The following is a 10,517-nucleotide window of genomic DNA, read 5'->3' as shown; positions in this document are numbered from 1 at the left end:
TTTTTTTTTTCTTCTGGTTACCATATTTATATATATATTTTTTTTTCCTTGCCTTCGGAGGAAGAAGAACTGGCGCTTCTCTAGCTGGGGCTCGGGGCGGTTTGTTTGCCACCGGCCACCTCCTACGGCAGCCGTTGGCTTCGCAGGAGCAGCGGTTGACACCCTGAAACCATTTATTAGTGCTGTTTTGGGGATGGAGGAGGGGGGTCTGCGTAACGATGATCACCCCCAGCTCTTGGGTGAGCACACACCTCCCATCGGCTGGAGGGGACTCTGGTTTTGCTGTGGAAAAGGTGATTTATTTATTATTATTTTTTTGGCTCTTGGAAAGCGCGGCGGTGGCCGGTCACGGCTCGGGATGGGGGTGCGGCGGTCTCGGCTCCTGCCCACCCCTTCTGAAGAGGAGGTTGGAGGGGGGAAAATGGAGCCCTGGAACTGCTGAGAGAGGCCTGTGGGGCCGAGCGATTTCCCAAGGCAGCTCCACTAGATGTCATTGCAAGCTGGGGGAAAGCCGCGCGGCCGGTGGGAGCCCAGGAACCAGCCATGGGTGCTGGGGGTAGCCGGGAGCATCGAGTCTATGGGGGACTTGGGGGTCTGGGAGGGAAAGTGGCCATGAGCCGGCACCGTGCGCTGGAGCCCAGCGAGCCCCCGGCACCCCGGGCTGCATCCCCCGCAGCGTGGCCAGCAGGGCCAGGGGGGGTTGTGCCCCTCTGCTGCGCTCTGGGGAGACCACACCTGGAATATTGCCTCCACCTCTGGAGCCCCCAACATCAGAAGGATGTGGAGCTGGTGGAGCGGGGCCAGAGGGGGCCCCAGAGGTGCTGGGAGGGCTGGAGCCCCTCTGCTGGGAGGACAGGCTGGGAGAGGTGGGGGGGTCAGCCTGGAGAAGAGAAGGCTCCGCGGAGACCTCAGAGCCCCTTCCAGTGCCTAAAGGGGCTCCAGGAGAGCTGGGGGGGGGCTCTGGGTCAGGGAGGGGAGCCGTGGGACGAGGGGGAACGGTTTGACACTGACAGAGGGGAGAGTGAGATGAGATATTGGGAAGAAATTGTTGGCTGTGGGGGCGGTGAGCCCCTGGCGCAGGGTGCCCCGAGAAGCTGTGGCTGCCCCATCCCTGGAGGGGTTCAAGGCCGGGTTGGACGGGGCTGGGGGCAACCTGGGCTGGGGGGAGGTGGCCCTGCCCGGGGCAGGGGGTGGCACTGGGTGGTCTTTAAGGTTCCTTCCAACCCAAACCAGTCAGTGATTCTACAGTGATTATGGTTCTGTCGCGGGTATCAGCATCGTCCCTGGATGTCACTGTGCTGCAACCGGGCGTGGTGTAGCCCCGGTGGAGGGATGGGTTGGTCGCACTAATCCCAGGGTGTGCAGTCCAAATTTGGGACAAAATGAGACTGAGGCACGTGGGTGATAAGGACTTGTTCTCGCACACACGGCCCTTGGCCTCTCCTCTGCTCTGTGAGCTTTCCCTGGGGCGCTGGGCACTGCGTGGCGCTTGCCCAGGCTGGGACAACCAACTGGGAAGGGGACAGGGAGAAAAGTCAGGTTCTGCCCCAACCTGTTCCTAAAACCACCCAGAAAGGTGTTATTTGGGGATGGAGAGAAAGGGAGAGATTTGGGCTCCTCCTGAGGCTCGTGCTTCACCTAGGCCAGCTTCAGCGGGTCCCATCCAGCACCGTGCACCCATGCACCCTCCATCGCCATGCACCCTCCATCGCCATGCACCCTCCAGCGCCATGCACCCTCCAGCGCCATGCACCCTCGCACTATCCAATGCCATGCACCATTCAGCGCTGTGCGCCCATGGACTATCCAGCACCATGCACCGTCCAGCACCATGCAGCCATGCACTATCCAGCGCCATCAAGCACCATGCACCCATGCACTATCCAACAGCATGTTCTGTCCAGCGCCATGCACCCATGCACTATCCAATGCCATGCACCATCCAGCGCCCTGCACCATCCAGCGCCCTGCACCATCCAGCGCCCTGCACCATCCAGCCCCATGCACCATCCAGCCCATGCACCATCCAACACCATGCACCATCCAGCACCATGCACCTATGCATCATCCAACACCATGCACCATTCAGCGCCGTGCCCCCATGCACCATCCAGCACCATGCACTCATGCACCATCCAACGCCATGCGCCATCCCGTGCCATGCACTCATGCGCCGTCCAACGCCACATGCCATCCAGCACCGTGCACCCATGCACCATCCAACGCCATGCACCATCCAGCGCCCTGCACCATCCAGTGCCATGCACCCATGCACTATGCGATGCCATGCACCTATGCACCATCCAACACCATGCACCATCCAGCGCCATGCACTCATGCACCATCCAGCGCCATGCACCCATGCACCATCCAACACCATGCACCATCCAGCGCCATGCACTCATGCGCCATGCACTCATGCACCATCCAGCGCCATGCACCATCCAGTGCCATGCACTCATGCACCATCCAGCGCCATGCACCCATGCACCATCCAACGCCACGCGCCATCCAGCACCGTGCACCCATGCACCATCCAGCGCCATGCACCCATGCACCATCCAACGCCACGTGCCATCCAGCACCCGGGGCCACATGCAGTCCCTGCATGGCTGCACGCACCGTGCTCATGCACGGTCCCCTCGCTGACATCCCAGCTCTGCATCCGGCCGCGATCCGCCGTCCCCGGCTCTGCAGAGGAGCTGGCGGCCGCGCCACGCTGTGCACGGTGCTGGTGAAGGTGCCACATCCCCAGTTGCCACGCAGCCCCTTAGCAACACCGGTCCCGCTCCCTCTCCCTCGTTACTTATTGCCATAATTGCCTCCAGGAGCATAAATGAGCTGCCAGATGGGTGGGCTGTAAAAAAAAAAAATAGATAAAAGAGGAAAAAAAAGGGTATGAGAGAGGGTTAACAGAAATATGCACGTAAGTATATATAAGTGTGTGCAAGAGGGAGAGAAAAACGGTGTGGGGCATGGGGTGTGCCATAAGTATTTCGGATCTAAGCTCTCGGGGCATCGGAGATAACGCTGCAGCCGGTGGGACTCGGCATTCACAGGATTTAAAGAGATTGGAGGCAGCTGCCGAGCGTAATCAGAGGGGATAGGTACCACCAGAGCCACCCGGGGGCTGGGGAACGGGGTGCTGGGTCTGGGATTTCCCAGATTTTCAGGAGAGAGAGGTGAGAAGGGATGGGGCAGAGCAGGGAGGTTGGTGGCTGGGAGCTGTGGTTACCCTGGGAGCATCCTCTGTCTGCTCCCAGTATGCTGGCAGGAACGCGCAAACCCAAAAAGGATGAAAAGTTGTTAAATTGAGCTCAGAAAACTGCTGCCGAGAATCCTGATGCCGCCAGCTCGGGGGCCGCCAGGCCCGCCGGAGCGGGTGCTGGGGGGTGCTGGTCGCTGGGCAGACCCGCTCGAAGGCAGCGTTCCCGGAGAGCCGCTCTGCCCCGGCGTCACGTGCTGCGGCGATGCTAATCCCCTTTTGAAAGCCCGCGCCCCACGCTGCGCCCACTAATCCCCCTTCGCCGCCACCGCCGCCGCGGCGCTGCCTCGGCGAGCCCCGGGGTGGCCGTGCACCCGAGACCCCCCCCCCCCCCCGCACGGCTGCACCCGCATCCTCCACCTGCTCCGGCTTCAGCCCTGAGGATGCTCGTGTGCTCCGCACCCCGTGCTAAAGGGTGCTGAGTCCTGGACCCCCCCCCCCCCTCCCCCAAACCACGCTGTTGGATAAAGGCACGCCGTATCGGTTGCGTGCCAGCACCGAGGGCAGGATAATCCCAACAGCCCGGGAAAGCACCGGCGGCTGCCAAGGAGGAGGGATTCACCTTACTCGGCCAACCTGGTTTCGGCACAGCCCCGGTTCCTCGGCGCCCGAAGACCTCTCCCGCGGCACCCTGGAGGTAGGGGAGCGGCTCCAGCCTCCCCGTGCGGGACTCGGGGTTCGGTGCGGGTTTGTGGGGCTCCTCGCCGGTAGCAGCAGCTTTCCCGGCAGCTCCGGCGAGCTTGGCGAGGCGGTTGCCGCCGGGATGGCGCGGGCTTGGTGCGCTTAAGGAATAATATTGTTGTTCCCTTCCGATGGTAGCAGCTTCCTCGTGGGAGAAGGGGAAAAAGCACAAACCGAACTGGGGAGAAAATAAGAGGGGAATGTTTGCCGACTGTCTGCTGTGTGTTGTTGCTGTTTGTTGTGTTTCTGCCGTTGCTTTGGCAACCCTGGGGAGACATGCCAGGCTGTAGCATCGCGGGTACCAGCGAGGAGCCGGGGCTGGGCTCGGCAGGGCGAAGCTGCCAGCCCGGTAGAACCCCCCCTGTGAGGATGGGGGGGGAGTTTTGGGGCACGGGGGGGGATTGATGGGATCACGTTTGCTCTCGGCTCAGCTCCTGCCCTCCGGGGTGAGACCGGGACGGGGACCGGTTGGCACCCCTGGGCGGCGGCGTCCTCCGAGAGGGACCCGGCCCGGAGATGAGGAAGGAACGAGTGGCTTAAGGGTCCGGTGGGTTGTCCGTGCCCGTGGGGAAAGCAGCAGCTCCTCTTCCCCAGGAGTATCCAGGCTCGTCATCCCCTTCCTTCTTGTCCAAAAACCAGCAGGACGGTGGAGGGGCGGCTGCTGCGGCACAGCACCGGGCACGGCTCGCGGGAGGCACCGCGAGGACGTCGGGTCGTGCCGTGCGTGGGTGCGCCCGTATCCATCCAGGACCGGAGTCGTTCCTCTTGTACCGCTTCACCAAACCGTGGCCTGACGGAATCGCTTTCCATCGTATCTCCTGGAGCTTCACCTCCTGCTTTGCAGGCAGGATGGATGGAGCCAGGCTGGGGTGGGGGTGTCCAGGGCTGAGGAAGGGAGAGGGGCCAAGAGGGAGCTCGGGGAGGATGGCGATGCTGCCGTGGGAGCGCTGACATCCGTCAGAGCGGGAGCCGTGTGTGCCCCCCGGCAGCCCCAGGGCAGAGCAGTCAGGGGGTGGGTGAAGACTTTTTGTCCCCGGAGGCTCCGATCCGCTCAGTGCAGCCAAAACAGCACCGGGGATGTGTGTTAACGCTTTGGGGGCTGCAGCGGGAGAGCTGAGCTCCTCGGGGACCTGGGCACCATCCTCCCGCAGCCCGCACAGCCCCGTGTCCCGGTAGTTGTTCCTGCGAGCCGAGGGTTTGGGGGATCTGCTGCTTTCCATCCCGCTTCGCGCAAGAAGCGTCAGCGCGGAAAGGCTGCAGCCTGTCGCGCTGTTAGGAGCGCCAATTTGATCAAACGATTTAATTGCCGCGTCTCCAAATGGCGCTCGTTTTAACCGAAAGGAGAGGCCTGATGAGGAATCCTGAACTGGAAGCTGACTCATTCTCCTCCCAGTCCCGGGGTCAGCGCTGGATTGCAAATAAACACACCAAATTCCCACTGCTGGGTTCTGGGAACGTGCTCCCGGCCCCGCGCGGAGGGCAGGGACCCGGGAAGGGGCAGAGTATCCGCCTGCATCCCACCGCATCCTCCCGCCCTGGGACCGGCGGGGGGACGGGACGACTTTGGTGGCACCTGGAGCCATCTCAGGGTAGGGAATAAAACCCCCGGGTGGGGGAAAACCCCCACCGCTTCGCTCTGATGAGGGTCTGAAGAATCCCAAAGTGTGGCGATTCACCCCCCTCTTCCCTCTTCCCCACGGGGAGGGCAAGGATCGGGCCCCGGCTCTCTCGCCATCGTGCTGTAGTTACCAGGTGGGACCCAAATCCCATTTCCTTCGCGTCCAGCCCCATCCCCGCCTCCGGGTACCCATTCCATCGCAGCAGCATCCCTGGCTGCAGCGTCAGCCCAAGCCCAGGTCTCGGGAGCGAAGGAAAAGCAAGAGGATGGAGGTGGGATGTGGAGCCGCATCCGACTCCCAGGATAGGGCAGAGGGGAAAGGGTGGGGGGGTGGGGGGGGCAGCACTTTCTGCCCCAAAAAGCTCCTGGTGTGGGGCTGAGCAGAAACGGGAGCCAGCCGTGAGTCACCCCGCCGAGGGCGAGGAAGGAGCGACCTTGTGGTGCTGAGCCAGCGTGGGTTGGGGACCGCGGCCCCGCCAGGCACGGGAAGGGGAAGCTTTTGCTCAGCACGGATGCTCCAGGGGAAAGAATGAGCTCCGGGGTTGGAACTATGGGCCGGAGGGGACCAAAGGGGACTGGAGCAACAGGCACGAGGTCAGGGAATGTCTGGGGTCTGCCCCGTCGCTGAAGGGAGAGCGCCAGGGTTTGCTGGAGCGGGAAGGCAGGATTCGGGCGCTCCTGGCCGGGCTGCGTGGTGCGGGGCTCGGCGAGCGGTGACGCTGCCGGCCAGCCCGGACCGGGACCCGCTCTCCTTCCGTGACGCTCCAGGGGGAAAAAAAAAAAAAATAAAAATAATAAATCTCTGCTCTGCTCTGTTCCTGACACCCCGTCCGCAGCTCTGGCATCCTCCCAGGCTGGTGCTCGCCAATGTTTTCCCCCCCACCCCCCCACCCCTCTGTCAACTTCTTTCGCCTGAATCAGCGGACGTGACTCACCGGGAGGAAAGAAAGGGTTGGGGTGAGTTGCGCTCCTGCCCGCCACGGCGACATCGGTCCCTTTTCGGTAGAGGGGCCGATGCAGCCGGACGCCGGGGCAGCGGGGTGGCAAACCCTGGGGTGCCGGTCACCTCCCTCCCATCCCCGTCCCCTCCCCGTGCCCATCCCAGTGGGTGCAGCAGAGTGGGAACTGGTTGAGCCGGTGCACCCCGTCCCGGCAGATATTCCTTTAGTGGGGGTGGGGGTGACCCCCTTGGGGGGGGTGGGGGGCTGCAAGACCCACTTGTGCCTTCATCACCGGGGTGACCGTGACGCCACGATGGGACGTGCGTCGCCCTTGTTGGTGGGGAGGCAAAAACCCCACGGCGGGAGGTTTTCGCGGGGGGGGTGGGGGCGAGTGTGGGGGGGTGAGATGGAGAAAATCTCCCCGCGGTGGTGGGTTTACTCCTCCCGGCACTGGGTCAGGGGAGCAGCCGGGCCAGGGCGCCAAATCTTGGCTGGATTAGTTAAAGAGATCAAGCAGCCGCGGGAGGGGATTAGGGAGTCAAGAGAGCCCGGCCACCTGCGGGGTCGGGGGGGGTGTGGGGGGTTGGAAAAACCTACGGAGAAGGCTATGCCGGAGCTCCGGAGAGAGGTGTGCAAGGCCTGGGCTTTGGAGCGATTAGATAAGTGAATCGGGGCCTCGGAGCGATTAGAGAAAGAAATCAGGTTTTACACCAATTAGGTAAAGTCCCCGAGCGATTAGATACAGCGGTGGCTGCACAGAAAGGTCTCCCGGCGGTCCTCGGAGCAGATAGGGCTGCGAATTGATTAAAGGAGCATCAGAGGCCGAGAGCAATTTGATAAGAAAACAAAACAGTGGATCAATTAGCCTGGGAAAGAGGAGGAGGCCGGGCGCTAACGAGAATAGGGGAGCGGAGCCGGTAAAAGGAAACCCCACGGCTCCTACGATGGGGATGGGATGGGATGAGGATGGGGATGGGGTTGGGATGGGGTTGGGATGGGGATGGGGTTGGGATGGGGATGGGGATGGGGATGGGGATGGGATGGGAATTGGATGGGGATGGGATGGGGATGGGGATGGGATGGGGTGGGATGGGGATGGGATGGGGATGGGGTGGGATGGGGATGGGGATAGGATGGAGATGGAGATGGAGATGGAGATGGAGATGGAGATGGAGATGGAGATGGAGATGGAGATGGGATGGGGATGGGGGTGGGGATGGGGATGGGATGGGATGGAGATGGAGATGGGAATGAGGATGGGATGGGGATGACAGGAAAACAGTGCCAGCTGGACCCTCCAAGGGCTGTGGTGACCTGGGCCACCCGGCTGAGTTTAATGGCCTATTTCAGCTTGACATTAGCGCAGGCAAATTCGCAGCCTGGCCTCAAGGTGAGGTTACTGTTGGCCCTGGCTAGCGTGAGCCCTCGGCAACTCATCGTGGGATGCAGCAAAGCATCTCCAGGCGGCTGCTCCTCTGACCAAGGAGGTCCCGCTCCTCCACGCGTGGGAAGCAGCAACTCCTTCATTTCAGAGAATTCCTTTTCCTAAAAACGGGTTTTGCTCTGGGCTCGCACCGTCCCGCACCCGGAGCAAGTTTATTCACCGGAACCACGGTTGTACCCGGGTAACGCGGACCCCGGTCCCGTCCCAGGTGCTCCGGGAGCTCTCCGATACGGGCGCCAGACGAGCAAGCAATTAAGTAACCCAACGGAGCCTTGAAATAATTAGACCAAGGAACGCGGCTCCGGCAGACGAGTTTAGTGAAGAAATGGGAGTGTTGGAGAGACGGAGATGAGAAGGGTGATCAGGTCTCGGCACAATTATCTAGAGAAAGTCTGCTCCAGACTGATTAGAGGAAGGGAAAAGAGCTTTCCGGGCAATTAGGTGAGGGAAATCGACTCTGGGCAGGAAGAAAATAGACTATGGAAGAGATCGGGGTGGGAGATAACGAGTTGTCTCTGCTCCCGAGTTAGACGAGGGAACTCGATACGGCTTTCCGACGCGGAGGCAGAGATGAGGATGAGGAGGGATTAGGGAGCGGAGGTGGGTGGGAGAGACCGGGGAAAAAAGGGAGCGAGGCGACGGGGTTGTCCCCGGGATTGAGGAGGAGAAACGGAGCGCTGGGAGAAAGGGAGGAACGAAATCCTGGGATTGGGGCTCACGCAATAAAATGGGGGTTGGGGGGGGGGGGGGGAGGGGGCGAGGGAGCAGTGGGGACGGCCGTGGGTCGGGGGCTATTTCCGACCCATCACGCGGCAAAAGGCCGCCTTAATCTGTAAAACGGGATTAGCGCCCGGAGATGTTAAGAGCCGACAGGTACTTTCCGCACCGGTGACTTTGACTTTAGGGCAGGGAAGGGGAACGTGGCCGGCGGAGAGCACGGGGCGAGACGCCCCATGGGGGGGGGGGGTGGGGAGCACTGGGGGGGGGTGTGCAGGCGGCTTTACCCTGCGTTTCGGGGCGCTGAGCCACCGCCGGAGGGGCAGCGACGCTGGGCTGCAGCCCAAGGTCGCGCCGGGGGTCAGCGGCAGCCGCGAGCGAGAAAGTGCCGAATCCTTCGGGAACGGATGCGTTGGCTGTTTAATTAGCCTTGACTGCTGCCGGAGCAGATTTTGCTGGTCTTTGCCTCTCCGAAGCTGGCCCCGGCTTGAATTTGCAGGGCTCCGTCAGGCCGGGCTCCTTATGTTTTGGATATTTTTTTTTTTGCTGTGGTTTTTGTTTTTTTTTTTTTCCCTTCCTTGCTTTTTTTTTTTTTTTTTTTTTTTTTAAAATTCTTGCACATAAAAAAGCGGAGGGAGGGAAGGAGGGAGGGAGCGCAGCATCACCCCGAGCACATGACGCTGACTCCGGTGCTGCTGCTGGAAGGGGAAACTGCGGTTTGGCTGCCGGGTCATGTTTTGGCCTCTGGAAATGACCCTCTTGGAAAGATAAGCGCCGTCTTGCCAAACTCGGTCATGGGGGGAGCGATTGGCGCAACCCCCCCTCCCCGGGAAAGCGGCGGCGTTGGTGGTGGGCTGGCTGGAAGGGCAGCGAGGGAGCAGCGTGACGCTGAGCCCCGGAGTGATGCTGCACCGCATCCTCGCGGCCACGGGGCTCGGCCTCAGCCCCGCCGCCCACAGCGGGCTGCGGGGCAACCGGCTGCCATGCCTTTCCCCGGCGCGAAGCATCCAGCCTCCGCGGTGACAGGCCGGAAAACCAGCCCCAAGTTAAGCCAAGCACCCTTGCAGCTCGTGAAGAATTTTTTAAAATTTTATTTTTATTTTTATTTTTGCTTTGGTTTAATTTTTTTTTTATCTTTATCTTGATCTTGATCTTGATCTTGATCTTTATCTTTATCTTTATCTTTATCTTTATCTTTATCTTTATCTTTATCTTTATCTTTATCTATCTTTGCTTTAATTTTAATTTTAATTTTAATTTTAATTTTAATTTTAATTTTAATTTTGATTTTAATTTTGATTTTGATTTTGATTTTATTTTGATTTGATTTTGATTTGATTTTGATTTTACTTTAATTATTTTATTCTATATATTTTATTCTATTTATTTTATTCTATTTATTTTAGTCTATTATTTTAGTCTATTTTATTTATTCTATTTATTTTAGTCTATTTTATTTATTCTATTTTATTTATTCTATTTATTCTATTTATTTTAGTCTATTTTATTTATTCTATTTTATTTATTCTATTTATTCTATTCTATTTATTCTATTTTATTTATTCTATTTTATTTACCCTATTTTATTTATTCTATTTTATCTACTCTATTTTATTTACTCTCTTTAATTTATTCTCTTTAATTTATTCTCTTTTATTTCACTTCTTAATTTGGGGTTGGTTTGTTGTTTCCCCCACTCACCCCCCCATCCCCTCCCGCTCCCCATTTGCACTCCTGAGGTTTCGCCGCAGCTCCCGCGGCTGATTGCGAGTGACGGAGAGCAGAGCCGGGGCCAAGGCGGGAAGGTCCCTCTGCACCCTCGTCCCTCCGGGCTCCGACACATCTCCTTCG

The sequence above is a fragment of the Vanellus vanellus genome (genome assembly GCF_965231255.1).
Source record: "Vanellus vanellus genome assembly, chromosome: 27".
Taxonomy (NCBI): domain Eukaryota; kingdom Metazoa; phylum Chordata; class Aves; order Charadriiformes; family Charadriidae; genus Vanellus; species Vanellus vanellus.
Note: the sequence above shows the minus strand (reverse complement) of the source record.